Below are 24,471 nucleotides of genomic sequence, written 5' to 3'. Positions count from 1 at the left end.
AGAAGGCTTGGTACACTCGGAGATCGAAGGACCTCATCCTCTAGCTTTTATCCACTTCATTTGCGCTTAGATTCCTCCCTAGCCTCGAGCTAGTGGTATGTTACTTAATACACCTTCTTGAACTATTTTGAAGTGGTTAATGTGATGTGTAATGATTAAAACTCGAAATCTTACAAAATGGTTCATTAAAGTCTACTAAAAACATGAAAAACGATGGTTAAAAGCTCACTAGTTGTGTAAATGTTGTAGTAATTGAAATTTGTGATTATTTAGACCCGATCTATGTTGTGGTAGCTCGGATCATCGTTTAACCCGGTTTGGTCGAGATCATGAATCATGACATAAGGTTGTTTTGAATGAAACAAGGGTTAAAGGGTGAAGCTCTACCACATACGAATCATGAACTTGTGTAAAAGCGTTTTACTTGTGAAATAGTGCTTAAAACTAGCCGATCTATGTATCTACAAGTGGTATTTTCAAAAGACCAAGCGTCAAAAGAAATCACATGTTCTAAACCGGATCTTACACAAACAAAAGTGATTTTTGTGAACAAACAAGTGTGTGGACACTTGTATAACAAAAGTTTTTAGCAAAGAAATAATTTTCGTAAAAACTGACTAGAAGTTGTGAAACTTCATATTCTTTAAAAATAAGGTTTTTAAGAAATCAAACTTATTTATAAAGATAACAAGACTTACTAAATGTGCTAGTAAGTTACTACACAATTTTGGTAAGTATTCAAGTTCATGAAATGGGGAAAATTAGTGATTGTTGTTGATGATTATTGTTGATAATTGTTGTTGATGATTGTTGACGATTTAAAAGAAAATAAACACATGTTTTGAAAACATGGGAAACCTCCATTTTTAGGGAAACTCTGTCAAAATTTTTATAAATCTTGACACTTAGAAAAATATAAAGTTTTTGAGAAACTTATTCCCTAAAAATGTATTTAAGAGTATTACCAAGGTTTCCCTAATTTTTGGTGATAAGAAATGAGGATTTCTTCAAGCATAAAAAGGGATATAAGTATGCATTTTTGAAAGAAAAATATATATATTATTTATCACCAACTTTTGTGCTAACTGTATACCATATGTGTTATACATGCTAGCGTATTAAGACGTAAAAAAATACACTAAATACTCATGAGGAGTATAAACATGAAGATACACATACAATATACTAGACACATAATTCGGGTGCAAAGTACAAAACACAAAAGACTTATATTTATTTGTGAGAAAATAATATAAGTAAGACATTTAGTTAAAAATATAAAATATTTTTAACACAAGAAAATATACACAAAAGTGAGTGACGGAACTTGTGCGACGCAAGTCTAGTGACTAACGATAAGAATACGCGTATAGGTTACGACGTTAATTAAGCAAATCCGGTGAAGTTTACGACGCAAGGAACGCAAAGTTGTGAGTTCATGCTCCCCCTTTTCTTTAACTGTTTTTGTTTTACACTTCGGGGGTGAAATACATGTCACAAATTGAATATTGTTTGCATATGTTATGATGGGTACAAAAACATTCAAGTGAAACATTCCAGACCATGTCTCGAATAGGGTACCATAAGCACCATTAATCAACGTATACATTCAGACCGCGGAACAAAAGGTTAGATCTAATGGGTTTCAGGCAACCCCACTCTTGGCCTACTTCTACCAATGAGTGCTTCTGTGTCTCAGTCAAGTCGACAAAAATGCCGAGGTTTGGTGGCTTCCTATGTCGTGACATATGTTAGTGGCCTTGCAAACCACTAGCAAAACTCACACATTCAAACAGTCATAGTACCCAGTTATACATACGTTTTACGAGTTACATTCAAACATTCATTCATTCTACCAGTTTTATACTATGTTTTCATTCAAGGATATTAAACATTCAAAAACAATCACTGCATGAATTCACACCAACATTATGTTGATGTTTTTCCAAAACTCACATGTATTTCAGGTAACTAAAGGTGGATGTGCGCGTGGTCCTACGCATGCTCGTGGATGTCGCTTTGTTTATTGTTAAATAAAGTTGTAACTTTTAAGACAATATGCTATCATGTGTTGTAAACACTTGACTTATGTTTTCGGTAATGTAATGTTTAAAGTTATTTTCGAGCATATAGTATGTTTACCTTTCGTATGCAATGAGAACCTTTCATGATCACACCTCGTGCTTCCGCCGCAGAAAGGGGTGTGACAGACTGGTATCAGAGCTGCGATTGTAGTGAACCAGGATTCCTTCTCGAGTCTAGTCTACAATCTCTAGGATCCTATCACGAAAACAATTTTTCAAAGAGTTTTCATTGCATAAAACATCCCGCGACATCCACTGCCTGAAACTGTATACATGAGTCTAGAAAAGACACTACGTGACTTAGGGTGCACTGGGGTAGCACTTGTCTATGATTAAGGATTACTTGCAATTATTTGTGATAATTAGCATATACATGTACTAGATGTAGAATACCACTAGTATACATGACTTTGCCTGAAAACAATGACTTAACTGAAGGAGGAAACACGAGGATGAAACGAACTGTGCAGACTGTGCAAGGAGTTACGTAATTATGGATGCATACATAATTATGGAATTCAGTGCACAGAAATCACAGCAAGTCTTGTCACGTATAGATTCCCTCAGTGCAAGCCTACTATGTACTCTGTTGGAGTAATAATTGTTTGATGTCACTTATGTGGTATATATACCTGTGAATATATATGCTACTAATGTCTAGGGTGACGATATCAAGCAAATGTTTAACCCTGTTGTGTTATGTTCTGCCAGAACTTGGCACCCAGGAGAGCTGTGAATGCTCGCAATGATAATCAACCTCCTCCTCCCCCACTGCCAAGAACTGCTGAAGAGTTGAACGCTCTACTGGAAGAGAGAATCTCTGCTGCCATCGCCCAGTACGAGGCGAACCGTACCCAAGACAGTGGAGGACCAAGCAATACTAGACGTGACGGACATGGAGATTCGTCAGGAGGAAACGTAGCCCAAGGCTGCACCTTCAAGCAGTTCCTCGACTGCAAACCAATGAACTACGATGGCACTGGAGGAGCAGTAGCATTTGTGCGTTGGACGGAGAAGACTGAGGCCACTATCCGCATGAGCAAGTGTACCGCGGATCAACAAGTCACCTTTGCTACTGGGCTATTTGTCGATGAAGCTTTGACTTGGTGGAACCTACAAGTCCAAACCCTAGGCGATGATGCTGCGTATGGCATGACTTGGAATGAACTGAAAGAGAAAATGCGAGAGAAGTATTGCTCCCGTGCTGAACTCCAAAGGTTGGAGACAAAATTCTGGCACTTGACTATGGTGGGTGCTGACATCACTGGGTATACTCGAAGGTTCCATGATTTATCTAGAGTGATTCCCTACATGGTGACTCCGGAATTTAAGCGCGTTGAACGCTACATTTGGGGACTGGCCCCAGAGTTTCGCGGCATGGTAACGTCGGCCAAACCTCAAACAATCACCGAGGCTGTAACTCTGGCTGTCAGTCTTACTGAGGATTGTGTTCGTATGGAGAAGTTATCATTGAACCCAACAGAGAAGACCGAGACACATGCTGAGTCGTCCGGTGACAAGAAGAGGAAGCATTCGACTCTGACTCAAGCAACTCGCAACAACAAGGGTTCGAACACCAAGAAGCGTGACACTAACCCACCTAGGGAGGCAAAAGCCTTCGCAGCTGCAAATGAGTCTGGAACTAGGAAGTATCAGGGCACTCTGCCCAAGTGTAACCGCTGTGATTTCCATCATGTGGGAAATTGTCGTGTTGGGAAGTGCGGGAACTGCGGAAAGTCAGGCCATCGTACTGAAGATTGTTGGGGTAAAGGTATTGGAGGCCGCAATGGCAATGGTAATAGGAACGGGAATGGAAACCGTAACGATGGCGGAAATGGGGATGGCAACAATAACCGAATTGGAAATGAAGCCGGGCGAAACCAAGGATGCTTCAAGTGTGGAAGCAACGATCATTTCATGAGGGACTGCCCAAAGAAAGACAATGCTCAGGCTCGGGCATTTGTGATTGGAGCAAAGAACGCACGCGAGGACCCTAACGTGGTCACCGGTACGTTTCTCATTAACAATCACTTTGCATCCATATTATTTGACACTGGCGCCGATTATAGCTTCATGTCTGTGGAATTTAAACGCATACTCGGAATAGAATCTAGTAGATTAGAAGTTCCATATTCCATAGAATTAGCCAATGGAAAACTTGTTGAATCAGGCGAAGTTGTTAGAAACTGCACGCTCGAACTTGGTGAGCGAAGGTTTAGCATCGATCTCTTACCTATTTAATTGGGTAGCTTTGATGTAGTAGTCGGAATGGACTGGCTATCCAAGAACAAAGCTGAAGTCATTTGTCATGAGAAAATCATTCGCATCCCTTTGGCGAATGATGAAACTCTCATCGTGCATGGAGAAAAACAAGACGCGCCTCTAAGAATCATCAGTTGTATGAAGGCACAGAAGTGCTTAAGGAAAGGATGTGTTGCCTTCCTAGCACACGTGATAGACAAGAAGGCTGTGGAGCCGAAACTCGAAGATATTCCTGTGGTGAAGGAATTTCCTGATGTGTTCCCTGAGGATCTGCCAGGACTACCTCCGCAACGACAAGTCGAATTCCGTATAGACTTGGTTCCGGGAGCTGCTCCTGTAGCCAAGGCACCGTATAGACTTGCGCCATCCGAAATGCAAGAATTATCTACACAACTCCAGGAGTTGTTGGATAAAGGATTCATAAGGCCAAGCTTCTCGCCCTGGGGAGCTCCAGTTTTGTTCGTGAAGAAAAAGGATGGAACCATGCGGATGTGTATCGATTACAGGGAACTGAACAAGCTAACGATCAAGAATCGGTACCCACTACCAAGGATTGACGACTTGTTTGACCAGTTACAAGGGTCAAGCTACTATTCCAAGATCGACCTTCGATCTGGATATCATCAGTTAAGGATACAAGAAGAAAGTGTACCAAAGAAGGCATTCAGAACACGCTATGGACATTACGAGTTTCTTGTGATGCCATTCGGGCTGACGAATGCACCAGCGGTCTTTATGGATCTGATGAACCGTGTATGTAAACCATATCTCGATAAATTCGTGATTGTATTTATCGATGATATCCTGATTTACTCTCGGACGAAAGAAGAGCACGAGCAACACCTCAGAACCATCTTAGGACAACTGAAAAAGGAGAAACTTTATGCAAAGTTCTCGAAATGCGAATTCTGGATTCGCGAAGTACAATTTCTTGGTCGCGTTGTGAATGAGAAGGGCATTCATGTAGACCCGTCCAAGATAGAAGCAATAAAGAATTGGGAAGCTCCCAAAACCCCAACTGAAGTTCGCCAATTTTTGGGCTTAGCGGGCTACTATAGGAGATTCATCGAGAATTTCTCGAAAATAGCTCAGCCGCTAACTGCCCTTACGCAGAAAGACAAGAAGTATGACTGGGGTGTTAAACAGGAGGAAGCTTTTCAGCTACTCAAAAGCAAGCTATGCGATGCACCAATATTGTCACTACCCGAAGGCACGGAAGACTTCGTGGTATACTGCGACGCTTCGCGACAAGGCTTGGGTTGCGTGCTCATGCAACGCCAAAAAGTCATCGCTTACGCGTCAAGGCAACTGAAGGTGCACGAAAGAAATTATACCACTCATGACCTGGAACTGGGCGCAGTGGTATTCGCCTTGAAAATCTGGCGACACTATCTATATGGTACTCGATGTACAATCTTCACAGATCATAAAAGCCTGCACACATATTTGATCAGAAGGAATTGAATATGCGCCAGCGGCGATGGGTCGAGCTGCTAAATGATTACGACTGTGAGATTAAGTACCACCCAGGAAAGGCAAACGTTGTAGCAGACGCATTGAGCCGAAAAGAAAGGGGTAAGACCCTAAGAGTTCGAGCGTTAGAAATGACTATTCGAACGAACCTCACTGCACGCATTCGTGATGCACAACAAGAAGCTCTTAAAGGAGAGAACCGCAAAGCTGAATACCTCCAAGGTGCATTGAAGTACATGGCGCCAAATGAAGAGGGAGCCTTATACTTCAAGAAGCGTATTTGGGTTCCACTCTATGGTGGCATACGAGAAGTCATCCTTAATGAAGCCCACAAATCGAGATATTCGATCCACCCAGGATCGGACAAGATGTATCAAGACTTGAAAGAGTACTATTGGTGGCCGAGACTCAAAAGCGATGTTGCTATCTATGTTGGAAAATGCCTAACCTGTGCTAAGGTTAAGGCCGAATATCAAAAACCGTCCGGTCTACTACAACAACCAGAGATTCCCGTGTGGAAGTGGGAACAAATCTCGATGGACTTCATAACGAAATTACCCAGGACCCCGAGAGGGCACGACATGATATGGGTAATAATTGATCGGTTGACGAAATCTGCGCATTTCCTACCAATCCGAGAAAAGGATAGCACTGGAAAGCTTGCAGAAATATACTTAAGAGAAATTGTGGCACGTCACGGAGTGCCTATCTCAATCATTTCAGACAGAGATGGACGCTTTGTCTCAAGAATCTGGCAATCATTTCAGGAAGCCTTTGGATCTCAGTTAGATCTAAGCACGGCATTCCATCCGCAAACAGACGGCCAGAGCGAACGGACTATACAAACGTTAGAAGATATGCTTCGCGCATGTGTCATGGATCTAGGCGGCAGCTGGGATACTCACCTACCCTTAGTTGAGTTTTCCTACAATAACAGTTATCATACAAGCATAAAGGCCGCACCGTTCGAAGCTCTGTATGGCCGCAAGTGTCGATCGCCCTTATGTTGGGCAGATGCCGGAGATAAACGTATGGTTGGTCCTGAACTCGTTCAAGAGACAACCGACAAGATTGCGCAGATCCGAGAGCGCATTAAGGCGGCTCGAGATCGACAAAAGAGCTACGCTGATCCGAAAAGAAAATCAGTAGAATTCGAGGTGGGAGACAAAGTGTTGTTAAAGGTCTCACCTTGGAAGGGCGTAGTCAGATTTGGAAAGCGTGGAAAGCTGAATCCACGATACATCGGACCATTCAGAATATTGAAAAGAATTGGTACCGTGGCATACAAGTTGGAGTTACCGGAAGAACTTAATGGCGTACATGATACGTTTCATGTATCCAACCTGAAGAAGAGTCCAACACAAGAAAACGTGATCATCCCAATGGATGAAGTGCATATTGATGAAGCCCTCCGATTTACAGAACAACCCGTTGAGGTTACCGACTGGAAGGTCAACAAGACCAGGAGGAGCAGTGTGAAGCTTGTCAAAGTACGTTGGAACTCTAAGCACGGACCCGAGTACACGTGGGAACGTGAAGACCAGTTCAAAGAAAAGTATCCCCACCTATTCAAAGAGACTCCTGCAAGGGTTAGTCCATCCTGAATTTCGGGACGAAATTCTTTTAACGGGGGGAGACTGTGACAACTGGCACCAAACCGGTAACTTCCGTACACTTTAATTATTATTTAATAACTACAATTATGTGCTTAATTGTCAGCAATGTCTGAACACATGTTAAACAAGTGAATTCATGCACGTTGTATACTACAAAATATTGCTTTATGCATAAACGAGAGCGTTGCGTCAAAAAAAAATACTAAGCAAACTCACCGGTAAGACACAATGTGTCAACAGAACTGCAGAAAGCAGTCAGACATTAGAATGGAGGCCTAGGTGTAGGTCCTACGACAAGAATACATTAAAACCCAAGAATACATATAAGGGTTTAATTTATAGACATTGCGAAAGCAAAAATAAGCACTAAAAGCACCCGAAACACACTTTAAGAGCAGAACTAATTACGACAAAACTGCGAAACGAACATTGATGGCCGCCCGGATAATATTTAATCCCACAAATATTCTGTTATGATTAAAATTTAATTTTAATCAGGTTCGTGTTGAAAAAATAAGTTAAAACACTTAAAAACGTTATTTTTTTCATGTTTAAGCGTGTACCGTGTGTTCCTACGCGACACAGTGCTTACACTGCAAAACGCAGACAACGCAGAAAACCTAGGAATATGCTAGGAATATTCCAGGAATATACCAGGAATATGCTAGGAATATGCTAGAAATATGCTAGGAATATTCCAGGAATATGCCAGGAATATGCTAGGAATATTCCAGGAATATGCCAGGAATATGCTAGGAATATTCCAGGAATATGCCAGGAATATGCTAGGAATATGCCATATGGAATGTCTATAAATACCTTGAGATGGCACATTAGACAATTCACCACCCAACACCATAAAACTACTCTCTCCTCTCCCTCAAAAACTTTCGGCCAAACACCCCTTGATCATCCATCATATTTTTCGATTTTGTTCTTCACATTCCAACATCATACAAGTGTCAAGTGTCACGCATAAGAAGGCTTGGTACACTCGGAGATCGAAGGACCTCATCCTCTAGCTTTTATCCACTTCATTTGCGCTTAGATTCCTCCCTAGCCTCGAGCTAGTGGTATGTTACTTAATACACCTTCTTGAACTATTTTGAAGTGGTTAATGTGATGTGTAATGATTAAAACTCGAAATCTTACAAAATGGTTCATTAAAGTCTACTAAAAACATGAAAAACGATGGTTAAACGCTCACTAGTTGTGTAAATGTTGTAGTAATTGAAATTTGTGATTATTTAGACCCGATCTATGTTGTGGTAGCTCGGATCGTCGTTTAACCCGGTTTGGTCGAGATCATGAATCATGACATAAGGTTGTTTTGAATGAAACAAGGGTTAAAGGGTGAAGCTCTACCACATACGAATCATGAACTTGTGTAAAAGCGTTTTACTTGTGAAATAGTGTTTAAAACTAGCCGATCTATGTATCTACAAGTGGTATTTTCAAAAGACCAAGCGTCAAAAGAAATCACATGTTCTAAACCGGATCTTACACAAACAAAAGTGATTTTTGTGAACAAACAAGTGTGTGGACACTTGTGTAACAAAAGTTTTTAGCAAAGAAATAATTTTCGTAAAAACTGACTAGAAGTTGTGAAACTTCATATTCTTTAAAAATAAGGTTTTTAAGAAATCAAACTTATTTATAAAGATAACAAGACTTACTAAATGTGCTAGTAGTTACTACACAATTTTGGTAAGTATTCAAGTTCATGAAATGGGGAAAATTAGTGATTGTTGTTGATGATTATTGTTGATAATTGTTGTTGATGATTGTTGACGATTTAAAAGAAAATAAACACATGTTTTGAAAACATGGGAAACCTCCATTTTTAGGGGAAACTCTGTCAAAATTTTTATAAATCTTGACACTTAGAAAAATATAAAGTTTTTGAGAAACTTATTCCCTAAAAATGTATTTAAGAGTATTACCAAGGTTTCCCTAATTTTTGGTGATAAGAAATGAGGATTTCTTCAAGCATAAAAAGGGATATAAGTATGCATTTTTGAAAGAAAAATATATAAATTATTTATCACCAACTTTTGTGCTAAGTGTATACCATATGTGTTATACATGCTAGCGTATTAAGACGTAAAAAAATACACTAAATACTCATGAGGAGTATAAACATGAAGATACACATACAATATACTAGACACATAATTCGGGTGCAAAGTACAAAACACAAAAGACTTATATTTATTTGTGAGAAAATAATATAAGTAAGACATTTAGTTAAAAATATAAAATATTTTTAACACAAGAAAATATACACAAAAGTGAGTGACTGAACTTGTGCGACGCAAGTCTAGTGACTAACGATAAGAAAACGCGTATAGGTTACGACGTTAATTAAGCAAATCCGGTGAAGTTTACGACGCAAGGAACGCAAAGTTGTGAGTTCATGCTCCCCCTTTTCTTTAACTGTTTTTGTTTTACACTTCGGGGGTGAAATACATGTCACAAATTGAATATTGTTTGCATATGTTATGATGGGTACAAAAACATTCAAGTGAAACATTCCAGACCATGTCTCGAATAGGGTACCATAAGCACCATTAATCAACGTATACATTCAGACCGCGGAACAAAAGGTTAGATCTAATGGGTTTCAGGCAACCCCACTCTTGGCCTACTTCTACCAATGAGTGCTTCTGTGTCTCAGTCAAGTCGACAAAAATGCCGAGGTTTGGTGGCTTCCTATGTCGTGACATATGTTAGTGGCCTTGCAAACCACTAGCAAAACTCACACATTCAAACAGTCATAGTACCTAGTTATACATACGTTTTACGAGTTACATTCAAACATTCATTCATTCTACCAGTTTTATACTATGTTTTCATTCAAGGATATTAAACATTCAAAAACAATCACTGCATGAATTCACACCAACATTATGTTGATGTTTTTCCAAAACTCACATGTATTTCAGGTAACTAAAGGTGGATGTGCGCGTGGTCCTACGCATGCTCGTGGATGTCGCTTTGTTTATCGTTAAATAAAGTTGTAACTTTTAAGACAATATGCTATCATGTGTTGTAAACACTTGACTTATGTTTTCGGTAATGTAATGTTTAAAGTTATTTTCGAGCATATAGTATGTTTACCTTTCGTATGCAATGAGAACCTTTCATGATCACACCTCGTGCTTCCGCCGCAGAAAGGGGTGTGACAGTGAATGGATTACTTCATGAACATGAGAGACATGCGGTTACATCTAGTCCATTTTTCATGAACTATCTGATCAGAAGCAGTACTTTGAGTAGTAAAATCTGCTGGCTTATTCTCTCTAAGAGCATAATCGAAGTCTAGCAATCCTGGTGTAAGCATGAGGGCATCCTTCCATTCAGCAAAGTTATCACCAGTCAAAGGTGGAATCCCGCAATTGGGTGCTGATAGTGGAAATAAGATGAGCAAGTTATGATACTAAGAAAGAAGTCCTAATGTGATCTAAGGGCATGATATACTAAGGCAGGCATAAATAATGACCATTTTAATTTTGAAGTTGTGATAATGTCTATTACTAACATCAAAATAATAGACTTAGTTAAAAAAATTCTACTTAAACGAAGACAAATCAGCTTTGGCCAGAAGTGTAATCATTTAAGTATGTGTGCAAAGTAATCATGACAAATCAGCTTTGGCCAGAAATGAGACAATCACTTTAGTTATGCACTTGTCAAGCATGCTAAACATAAATGAATTAAATCAGCTTTGGCCAGAATTAAGACATTTCACGTTTGTAATGCATACTCAACATAGCTTTTATAATACTTGAACAATAAATAGATGTATTAAATCAGCTTTGGCCAGAATTAATACATCAGAAGCTCATTCAAGTTAAGCTATTTTGGTTTTGTAAAAAATTATCTGATTCTGATTAGTTAATTAAGTGTTAACAAAACCAAGTATTTAATAGCAAACCACCTGTTAGCGCGGATCGAGTGAGGTCTCGAGTCATGGTCTCGAGTTAGGTCTCGACTGAGTTTTGAGATCTCGAGTTAGTTATGAGGTCTCGAGTCGCAACCTTAGTCTCGAGTTGTAGCCTTATGGTCTCGAGTCGCAACCTTATGGTCTCGAGTTATGACCTTATGGTCTCGAGTCGCAACCTTGGTCTCGAGTTGTATCTTTATGGTCTCGAGTCGCAACCTTATGGTCTCGAGTTATGATCTTCTAGTCTCGAGTTGTAAAGATTTGAGAGCCCTTATGATTTTGAGTCGAGACCTTGTGGTCTCGAGTCGAGACCTTGTGGTCTTGAGTCGAGATCTGATGGTCTCGATTCGCAGTCTGATGGTCTCGAATCCCTGTTAACAGCTGTTTTGTGATGATAACTGAAAACTCAAAATTTTAGGGATTATGGGATAGTGTTTCCTGTTTTATTGCTGATCTAAATTATCAAAAGATTTCGAAAATAATAACTGATTATCCTTTAACAGTTTTCGGAAACTTTAATAGATAAAATTAAGATCAAAACAGTAAAAACACCCACTAATCTAAATTATATTCCAAAAGTTAAGGAATTTTCGAGTTTTTCTTCGAACAATATGATGAACCCTAAAAATATAAACATAATTCTGGGTTCCGAAATCTAAATTTTAAGACTTTTATTAACAGATTTCGGATATTAAGGTTTGCCCATTATGGTCCCGAGTCAATTTAACAAACAATTCTTTTCCGAAAACAGGGATTTCGGCAACAAGGACTCGAAACAGCCGAGAGTTTTAAGGTTTTAAAATTTTCGTTTTCCAGATTTTTGATCCCAGAATAATGGATACGAAAACAGAACTGATTTATCAACATATGCTCTAATACCACATGTTGGATCAGTTCTGTTTAAACATAATGGAAAACATGAATAACATACCTGTTACAGCAGACATGCCAGCAGAGAATCCAGTTAGAGATGCAGCCATTGAGTTCGACATACTTGTCAGGATGATCTGGTTCCTCCTTAGGGTGTAAAGTTATGATGGTGATGAACCGAAACTAGGGAGAGAATCGGTTAGGAGAGAGAGCCGATTTGATGTTATGAGGGTTGTGTGAATTGTGTAATTGTCTAACCCTTAAACTCTCTAATAACCTCCTTATATATACACCCACGAGGAAACCTAATTAGTTAATAAGGGGTAATATGGTCCATCAACAATTACCAACTAATTATTAATAGGTTATTAATATATTTTGATCTATATAATATAAATGATTATAATGGCTAAAAGATTAAATATTATATTAATAATATATTTAGTCTCACATCAGTGTGTGTATAGAATATAAGAGTGAACATGTCATTAGAAAAGAAAATTAAAAACCTTGAGGTATCCATATTTTGAGTCTCTTTTCAGCTGCTAAATGCAGTCATGATCCCCATAACAAAGAAAAACTTTTGGTGCTCGTTTATACAAGTTTCTTGACAGATATAGAAGAAGTAATTTGTGTTTACATTTAATATATTATTTTCTTTGTATCACATAAAGTTTTATGCCATCACTAGTTTTTTTTTTTTCTCACACAGTTGACTTTAGAAAAAGGCTACTTTTGAATGATTTTTTTTCTTCGAAAATCTGTTATTTTCAAAAGGGTTGATGACAATTTGAGTCTTTTTTTTTTTTTGTTATAAATTCTAGGTTTTTGAATACACATTACGTGATTACATGATTTCATTATAGTATTTATGTGAAAATCTCACTAAGTGATTACGTACTAACCATAACTATAATAAAGATTAAAACATGCAATACATAATATTTCATAAAATACCTAATATTTCTGGTCTAATCACGTATTAAGTATAAATCTAATTCAAAACATTAGCCAATCGACCTATAACAACCGCATAATGTCGTATATTAGAAATTTAATCACGTAATAAAACATGAACAATCAAATTCTGATTATTGAATGTGTAATCACGTAATAAGCATTATTGTAATAACATCAATTATAACAAATCATATTGAATGTGTAATCACGTTATGGATTTATATTAAATGTGTAATCACGTAATGATTTATTTTGAATATGTAATCACGTAATGATTTATGTTGAATATAAAAATTATGATAAAATTAATTAAATTATATATATTTTATTATGTGTAAATACATGTGTAAAGAGTTATAGTAGTATAAAATAAACCAAGTATCTAAATAACAAATAATAAAGTATATACTATAAACAACAAAATGAGCTGAGCTAGAGTCGAGCTCAAGCTTGAAAAACTACTTACAAGTCGAGCTCGAACTTCAGAAATAGAGCTCTAAACGAAGTAAACAAGGTGTGCTCAAGTTCGAGCTCTCTTAAGTTAAATAAGCCGAGCCGGGCTCAATTTTAAACGAGCTTGGGCTCCGCTCGAATCTTTCACACCCCCTTATCACACGGAAGAAAAAAGGTTCTATGTTCTTCTTCCAACCGTTCAGATAGATTGCTGTATGAGACCCAGCAGACCCGGCCACCACCAAAAGCTATTATTCGAGTTCGGGTTTGGCCCAATCGTCTCCTCCAGATGGGTCACATTCTTCTGCGTTGCTACTTTTTGTATGGGTGTTAATGTGTCATCTTCATTAACCTGTACAATTTTGCATAACCAAATACGGATTTGCTCTTCTTGGTTTCTTAGATGAATGCTATCCATGTGTTGCAACTTACAATATCTCGGTTTTTTTGTATTTGAGGTGGGGATTATGTGATTGGGTGTTTTTCATTTTTCATATTTCGAACTTTAGTTTGTTGTTGATAGAATGTTTCATCTGTGATTTGGTGTTAGCATAACCAATTTACTTGTCTTCCAAAACCTTAGATGATTTAGTATTTTTGTGTTTGAACCATGATTTTTTTAACAGTAAGTTCAGATTTTTTAAAATAAATACACCATAACGGCATAACCAACACTTTGCAGGTTTTAAACTCCTAACCTTTTTGGTTATGTCCGAACTAATTAACCAATTCAGATGGTCAATACATTTTGCAAGTCAATTTCTTTTTCTGGTTCAGAATGTTAATGGAGTTTGGTGCCTTCTTTTTTAGTTTCCAAATCCAAGTTATAGGGTTGGCCCTGAGAATTCGTGTATCTTGTTCGAGCTTGAAAAAACGTGCCCTTAGACGTTAACGAAATTGGGTATTGGCCTCACTAAAGGTCTAAACCTAATGCCATTGAGCTAATAACTAATCTAAACCATAAAAATAGTTTTGTAAGTGGCCTATGTTGTTATTTGTATGAGTATATCCTATTAATTTATTTTTTTACATATACATATCGGATTGTTTTCAAATTATCTATCGGGCCATGGCCGGTGGTCCTCCCCACCCACCCTCAGAGCCGACCATGCCAGGTTAGTTGCTATGTGTCTTGGAGTTGCCAATAGTGAAGGTATTAGACTAGTGTTCTAGATTTTTGTGTAGTAGTAGTTGAAGTCGCTATGTGCTATTGAGACTTCACCTTGGTAGTGGAATATCAAGGTCAGGTAATTACCGCAAGATAAAATCACGTAATCATGTAATAATACATATTCAACTATTGTTAAGTAATTACGTAATCACTCAGTAGGGTTTCACATAAAATAGTATAATGAAATCACGTAATCACGTACTGGGTTTCATTGATTTAGGTATTCGTTGATTATGTTCTAGTACGTAATTACGTACTAGAACATAATCACGTACTGAAACATAATCAAGTAACGTTACAGAATCACATAACTTTGTAGCTTATAAAATAATTTTTTAAAAACTTAAGAAAACTATAGCAATAGTCTGCTCGAATTAAAAAGAATGAAATGCTTGTTAATACGGTGTAATTTTTTCAAAAAAATATTAACGTATGAAAAAACTATAATCATTTGAAATTCAACATGGGAAGAAGTTCAGGTAAGAAAAGACTTAAATAACATTTCTTTATTTGTTTTATTAATTGTTTGAACCCAGTATTTACCAAAATGTCACTAATTTATTTGTAACCTTTGATCTTGAGAGATCAAGGATGGAACTTGTCCCCTACACTTCATATAAAAGTTCACTCTTGTATGGTAACCACCCTTCTATATATTTAATATGTTTTAAATTATTTAAATACAAAAAAAAAATTGTTTAGACTCGCTAGCCGGTTCAAGTTTGATATATGAAACTTGGACTCGTGCTCGATTATTAAATGACCCTTAATAAAATGTTAAAACTCGTTTAAGCTCGACTTGTTTCGAAGTTATTTAATGAGGTGATTTTGAATAATACATAAGCGGCTGACAAGAATGACGCAACATCGGATGATTTTGAAGATGGGTATGACATTAATGGACAGATGCGGCTAAACTAAGCTGTATAAATAAGATCTTTAATTCGAAAGCGGTGATAATTATATATAAAAAAATTGAATCCCATTGATGCTGGCATAACTACACTGGCCTACAAAACGTATGACACATGCGTTCATAAAGTTCTTGCGACAATCACCATTAAATTTCTGTTTTTTCTTTCAAATATTATTGATCGTGATTTTAAGGAAATATATAAAATATTATTGTTATTTCCCACGTATACTTCGTATTAAATTAAAAGGGTTTTCTTGTCTATTAAACTAGTCTTTTGTATTTTGTATTTGAGTAAATTACAAGTTTTGTCCTTTATGTTTACATCAAATTTCAGGTGTTATTCTTTTGGCCAAAAGTTTACAGGCGGTGTTCTTTACCTTTCAAAATCTTGCACGTTTTGTCCTTTAGGCCAGACCTGGTTAGAAATCTCAGTTAAAAAATGTCATCTGCAATGCACATGAGGGTAAATTTGTAATTTACTCATACAATTATATACTCATACCTTTCATCACTGTGGGCCCCTTAAGCCAAAGCTCACCCGTCCGATTCACCGGCAACACCTTTCTGGATCCACAATCTTCCCCATCATATTCGCCGATAACTTCCCCGCCGTCCCGTACCGCCGGCTCTCCTCCACAGTATCTGTACTCGCACCGATTCCAATCGACTCCGTCAATCCATATCCTTGCATAATCGTCACATCAAGATACTTCTCCATAAAACCTTCCGTCAACTCCTTACTAATCCGTAGATGTGAAAGATCGGAACGGTGTAAAGGAACGTTTGTTGATTATCGTCTAGCTGAAACCGTCCGATAACCATTTGAACCCTCGCGATTAGATTCCGGTGATATGAAATCACGCCTTTGCTCGCTCCGGTGGTGCCGGATGAGTACAAAAGCTTCGCCGTATCATCCTGCGTCACTCGCTCCTTAATCCGTTTGCGATTCGGTTCCGTTTTCATCATTTCATCCAGCGTATTCACGATCTTATCGATTTTACTGATTTGACCGGTTCCAGTGTTAGATCCGATCAGTACGATTGGAATATTCGAATCGGAAAGTTTCGGAACGAGTTCGGAAGTTGTGAAAGCGAGTACTGGCTTTGAATCGGAGATTTGTGATTCGTACGTATGAATGAAATCCATGAAGATTCGCTGAAGTTCAACAATGATTCTGATCTAATCAAAACTACACCATCGATTTTTAGATTTTAGATTTGAAACGTAATACTTGTATATACTTATAAGATGCACATGATAAAGAGTTGAGAAGGAATGACCATTTTACCCTCATGTGCATTGCACGTGACATTTTTTAACTGAGATTTCTAACTAGGTTTAGCCTAAAGGACAAAACGTGCAATATTTTGAAAGGTAAAGGACACCGCCTGTAAACTTTTGGCCAAAAGGACAGCGCCTGAAATTTGATGTAAAGATAAATGACAAAACTTGTAATTTACTCTTTGTATTTTGTATTGAACATCTAATTAGAGCAAAATATGATACTTTATCTTTTATACATGTAATGTAAAAAAAAAATACAAAGTACAAACTAAAAAAATGTGAATTAATCAATGAATAAGATTTGTGAAGAGAAAAAAATAAAATTTGAAAATTTGGTCAAACCACCGATCTGGCTCAATCGTTGAGCCGACCAATTCAAAAACGATGATTTTAGAGTGTTCAATCGAACTAATTGTGTAAAAGATTTATCATCTAGCAGACACAACCAGTCCAATTCTAAAAACTTAGCATGAAAGTCATCCAATTATTAGTCTTGTTTCATGTCCTCAAGAAAAAAACTTGGTGCTAATGATGTAAAATAAATCAGGAGATCATGGTTTGCAATCTTGTGAAAGCATATATTCCAATTCAGCATGATCAATAAAGCTTACAAACACCATAAACGTTACAATAACTTTGCTTAAAATACATAAACACTAATATAAGTTTTACAAGCTGAACAAGTTCGTATAAACAAAGAACAAGCATATAAATATAAGCAGAGAGGTATTAACCATTGAAATAAGCTTTGACAGTGAACTACCCACCTACACCATCAGCTGCACATATAACCTATTTGCAGCAAATAATTGTTTAACCTAGTCGTATTATCTTATTGCTAACCTAGTCCATCAATTGTTGCTAACCTAGTCCATCAGTTACAATGATCAAATCTTCGACAGACTGCATAATTTCAACCCATCCCCAGTCCATCAGTTCACTATTTTTCAATTGCACTTTTAACTTTACTCTCGCTGCAAGGGCAATCTCAATCAAACATACAATAATCCCTAACTTTTACATTATAACAAAACTCTTGCAACATTCTGGTTGAAATAAAAAATACCCACCCTAATTGTGATTTTAACAACAGAACACACAGGATACATACGATTGGAACATCAAACAACACTAAATAATTGTGATTTGAACATCAATCTTAAGGATTAAAGCGATTAGGGTTCTTACCTACATAAACCACACAGAAAGCTTGCGATTTGAACAGCACATTGCTTCAAAAGGCTGAGAATTTGATGGCACAAGAGGCTGCTAGTAGCGTGAAGGGCGGCATTCTTCCTACTGGTGGCGTGGCAGGTAGGGTTTGGAGGGGGAAGGGGGAAGTGTTGTGCGTGGTAGGTAGGGTTTGGAGGGGAAAGGGGGAAGTGTTGCTTTGGAGGGGAAATGGAGAAGTGTTGTCTGATGGGGGGAAAACAAGTCCGCCAAGGGTTTTAACTCACAATTAGGGGCGACTTGGGGAAAAATAATATCAGCCATTGGATTATTTACCTAATCTACGGCCATGACTTGTTGCTCGAAGCTAAAACACGGATTGGTCCTTTAGGGGTGACTTTTTATATGTCGCCCCTAATGCTCTTTTTTCTTGTAGTGTAAGTGATGTACTTCATAATCAAAAGGTTGAGAGTTTAAATTTTGTATAATGCAGATGCGGACATGCGGTATATGTATCTTAGAATTTCATAATCAAAAGGTTGAAAGTTTAAATTCTGTATGATGCACTGTATGTATCTTAGAAAATCTAGGATGCTATTAAAAAAGAAAAAAATCATCTTGTTTCATGTTAGCAAGTTTATGAGATTTTGTTTGCAATTTATGAATTATAGCAATATATGTTTTTCTATGGAGTAAGTGTTGAGTTGAAATCGGTCTTTTCGAGTTAGGCTTGTGATACGATTTTAAGGTAGTGAAAGATGAACTAGATTGGACCGTTTTGTTGGGCTAATTTTGATTTATTTATTTATGTATTTTTCAAATTTTAGCGTTTGGTTATATTAGCCCTAATAAAAAAAAAAAAAGTGGACATAAAAAGGACACTTTCCTTTGGATGAGGCATAGAGCCTTTGATAGATGACTGGATTTTGATCCCATGATGTTTGTTGCTTAAGTTTTGGTGCATTGTAATAGGCCTCTAGCGACTAGTAGGGGTTTTGTGTTATTGTTAATAAAATCGTCCTCCTTGGTTGTTAAAAGAAAAGGAAAGAAAGAAAGAAGGCTGTTTGCACATCTTATTCACTACTTTGTCTTTCATACTATACCCATGTTTTTCAACATACATGTCCTATAACCATATTCGATAATCTGAAGTTTCATAGCAGATCCCATATAACTGCAAACTCCAACTACAACAACACACACATATATATTGAGAAAAAGTGTATTGTATAAAATGGCTTAACGTATGCTATGTACGCGATGTGAAATCGCATGTTATAAAATAGCATGAATGAAATTGCATGTGATAATTTTGATGAAATCGCATGTTAGTTTTTAGTAACAATTTCGCATGTGATAGTTTTGATGAAATCGCATGTTAAAAAACCAACATGCGAAATTGTTACAAAAAACCAACATGCGATTTCAATGTGGGATGAAGATCTGACGGCTGAGATGATCGCGTACGTAATGTAGGATAAGAGCTCTTGTGCGTTAACCTAAAACTATATATATATATATATATATATATATATATATATATATATATATATATGGAGGGGCTCATGCGAGAACCACCCTTATTGTGAGAACCTTGAGAACCAATGTGAACACAACCTAAAACAGCTAAAAAAACCTAACCCCCCCCCCCCCAAAAAAAAAAAAAAAACCTAACCCCCCCCCCCAAAAAAAAAAAAAAAAAAACCTAACCCCCCCCAAGCTAAATGCTAAAAAAAACCTAACCCCCCCCCCAGCTAAAATGCTAAAAACTAAACCCCCAAAAAACCTAAAAAATCTAAAAAAATCAAAAAAAAATCTAAAATTTTTTTTTTGAATTTTTTAATATTTTTCATGTTAAAATCGCTACTTTTAGAAGCCAAAAAAATTTTTTTTTTTTAAAAAATTAAATTTTTTTTTAGCTTCGAAAAGTAGCGATTTTTTTATAAAAAATATTAAAAAATTCAAAAAAAAAATTTTGTGTGATTTTTAGCTATTTTTAGGCATTTTTGGTGTGTTCACATTGGTTCTCGCGGTTCTCACAATAAGATGTGGTTCTCGCATGATCTTCTCCCTGTAATATATATATATATATATATATATATATATATATATAGGGCAAGGATAAATTGAAAACCCACTTGAGTTGAATAAACCCTGAAAACCCAATAAGAACCATTGATCATACTTGATGGATGGCTAGGATTCACTTTTTTCCATCAGTTGCTTTTATGTCCTTTTGTCTCAATTTTTTAATATATTTTAAGTACTGAAGGGTAATATTGGAACATTTATACAATTTCTCTTACAAAGAGACAAAAGCCCCATGTTGTAAGAAACCATCACATCAATATTCCTCTCTCCTCTCTCTCAATAATCTTGATTTTTTTGTTTACTTTTGAATACGTACACTTCAAAAAAAAAATGTGTTCAAATATCATCTATTTATGTTTTTTTTAGAATTTTTAAATATGTAATTAACAAAACATATTAGAATTCTTTAGTTGTTACATAAAGATGTTACACAAAAAAAGTGTAACATAACCAAAAAACAATTTATTTTTTGTTACATTATTATCACCCAGTTGTTACACTCACACGAATCACTAAAACCCAGCTATGTTGTTACACAAAGATGTTACACAAATAACGTGTAACATAACCAACGAACGATTTATTTTTTGTTACATTATTATCACCCAGTTGTTACACTTACACGAATCCCCCTGACTTTTGTCAACTAGCACATTTGTTTCATCTAAGAAACAAAAACATATTAGAATTGTTAAATTACTAAAACCCAATTATGTTGGGTTACATAAAGATGTTACGCAAAAAAAGTGTAACATAACCAAAGAACAATTTATTTTCTATTACATTATTGATAAAATCAATAATAAAAAAAAAGGTGTTACATATATCATCTATTTATGTTTTTTTTTTAGAATTTTTAAATATGTCACTAACAAAACATATTAGAATTTTTACATTACTAAAACCCATCTATGTTGAGTTACATAAAGATGTTACACAAAAAAAAGGTGTAACATAACCAAAGAACAATTTATTTTCTGTTACATTATTATGACCCAGTTGTTACACTCACACGAATTCCCTGACTTTTGTCAACTAGCACATTTGTTTCATCTAACAAACAAAACATATTAAAATTGTTACATTACTAAAAATTGGGTTACATAAAGATGTTACACAAAAAAATGTAACATAACCAACAAAACAATTTATTTTATATTACATTACATTATTTTCTATTACACTCATATGAATCCACCTGACTTTTGTAAACTAGCTATGTGTTTCATGTAACAAAATTCACTTTATTTTTATTATACAAAACCCACCTTTTTTCATGATTATATCAAGAAAAAAGTACAAATAATAACATTAAACAAGAAAAGTAACTTCGATTTTAATCCAATAAACAAAAACTTAAAACAAATTGTTTTGATTGGTACTGATCTGAAATAAATTTTACACAAAACACTGATGCAATCAATAATCAAAACAAACAGATCCATAAAACAAGAACTTAAAACCCTTCATCTTCTTGAACAAGAAAATTGAAGATCCACAAAACACAACAAAAATGCAGACTAAAAAAGTGTAAATTTGCAAACAAAGCTGAAAAACAAACATACTTTTTCACCTTCTTGAACAAAAAAGTCGAAAAAAAACCTTCAGCCTCCTCAAAAACGTAAAAAAGATGTGTAATTTCACTGGATCTTTGACTGGTTCAAACAAAAACCTTCAGCCTCTCTTCGAGATCTCATTCATCATCTTCTTCATGTGCAATTTTCTTCAAATTAAATTAAAGAGGATCCGTCTTCATGAGGTTTGAAACTCGGTGGTACCTTCATCCACCGTCATCACCAAAGTTTAGATCTGAACCTCAAACGAACCCTAAGTGCACTGGCAAAACCACCCCATATCGCAAACGAGATAGATCTGGTAAACCCCCATATCGACATCTTTAGATTTGTTAGGAATTTCTTTGATCTGAACAAAGTGGTAGTGGGTTTTTTTGTAGAGGAGAGAGACGAATGATGAGAGAGGTAGTTTCAATTAAGATGAATGGGGTTTTATAAGTGTTGCTCTTATAAATTATAGAGAGAGAAAATGTACAATTAAGATGAATTGTGTTTTTAAATTCTTGAAATTATATGATAAAGAGACGTAGAGATAGAAAGAGAGAAAGAGAGAGAAATTAAAGTAAATATGAATTGAAGGAAGATGGTACATATGAATTGATGGTTTTAATTAATGAGTAAAATGATGTTTTGTGTACATATGAGGTGAGGTGAATTTTCAAAACAAAAGTGGATGTGATGGCTGCCATGCAGTCTGATACAATTCACATTCACTCTCCCTAGAAATTGTAAAAGGACTCATATACCCTTTTTATCATTTGGTGTGCATATGACGTGGTTCAATACTAACCATACATATAGGTTTCCTGGGTTTTCTTAACTGGGGTGAGTTTTCTCATTATAATTAGCCTATATATATATATATATATATATATATATATATATATATATATATATAGGTAGAGGATCCTGTACAAAGTCCTACTTTTGTGAGAAGGGTGAGAAATAATGTGGTGATGACAAGTGTCCTATATCTAAATTAATTCAAAAGGGTGAATTAGTAATTTTCTATTTCTTTCAATTAATTGATTAAAAGATAACTGCCCAAAATAACCGCCACCCTTTATTATAGGAATTCGAATTTAGGAATGAGTAAACTGCCATTTTCGTCCCTGTGGTTTGGTCACTTTGGCCATTTCAGTCCATTTTTTAAAAATGCGCCATTTTCCTCCCCGACGTTCTGGAAAGGTGCCATTTCAGTCCAAAAATCATAACCCAGTTAAGTCACTTAGTAAACAAGGACTGATTGTGTAAATTTGTAACATAAAGGACTGATTGTGTAAATTTGTAACACCACCACCACTAGCCCTGCCACCACCACCACTCCGCTGCCACCACCACCACCACCGCCACCACCGCCACCACAGCCACCACCGCCACCACAGCCACACCGCCACCACAGCCACACCGCCACCACAGCCACTGCCACCACAGCCACCACCGCCGGAACCGGAGCTCCGGTGGTCACCACCGCCGCCATCTATTCCTTGCTGCAGCTTCATCACCTTCTCTTCCAGCTCCTCCGTCTCCTCCATCCTCTTCACTAACTCCGCCGCGTCCGCTGCTGCAGCGTCTGTTACCGCCGCCACCTCCATCATGTCACTCGTTGACATGATATCGTTTAGTTTGTTCTTCTTCTTTGAGACTGACATAAAAATACATGTAGTAATTGATGATATTATCACAATCAAGCTTACGGGGATACCGATTATTATTGCTAATCTCTTGTGATTTCTATTGTATGAGTTTTTAAAATTCATTGTTTGCCCTGGCAGGACTGCTGGAGGCGGTGGCAGGAGTGAAAACGACGGCGTTTTAGTGGAAGATTTGCCGAAAAACGGTGTGATGGAGCTGCATTCTGTGCGGACAATCTGACCGCAAAGTCCAGCGTTAGGCGAAAACGGCGACGTGCTGAATTTAGTTAACGTAGGAGTTACTGGAACTGGACAAGTTAAAGTGTTGAATGATACGTTGAAGATGTTGAGATATGTCTGGTTGAGCGGTGGAATTGAACCGATAAGTCGATTAGAATCGAGACGAAGGTAGGTTAATCTGGATAGATTTGTAATATCAACAGGAATGATGCTGGATAAGATGTTGTGTGAGAGATCTAGTGTTCGTAGACGATGAAGAGAGGCGATTGAAGGCGGAATTACGCCGCTCCGGTGGCGGTGTGGCTGTGGTGGCGGTGGTGGCGGTGGTGGTGGCAGTAGCTGTGGTGGCGGTGTGGCTGTGGTGGTGGTGGCAGGGCTAGTGGTGGTGGTGTTACAAATTTACACAATCAGTCCTTTATGTTACAAATTTACACAATCAGTCCTTGTTTACTAACTGACTTAACTGGGTTATGATTTTTGGACTGAAATGGCACCTTTCCAGAACGTCGGGGAGGAAAATGGCGCATTTTTAAAAAATGGACTGAAATGGCCAAAGTGACCAAACCACAGGGACGAAAATGGCAGTTAACTCTTTAGGAATTAATCTACGAATTTGTGTAATGTTATATAATTTTGTAGTGCAACAACCATTCAGAACTGTATAGTGTTAGATATTTTTTATATAGTGTTATATAGTGTTACTTGGTGTTATATGGTGTTATAATAT

The sequence above is a fragment of the Helianthus annuus genome, chromosome 13, assembly GCF_002127325.2.
Source record: "Helianthus annuus cultivar XRQ/B chromosome 13, HanXRQr2.0-SUNRISE, whole genome shotgun sequence".
Lineage (NCBI taxonomy): Eukaryota > Viridiplantae > Streptophyta > Magnoliopsida > Asterales > Asteraceae > Helianthus > Helianthus annuus.
Note: the sequence above shows the minus strand (reverse complement) of the source record.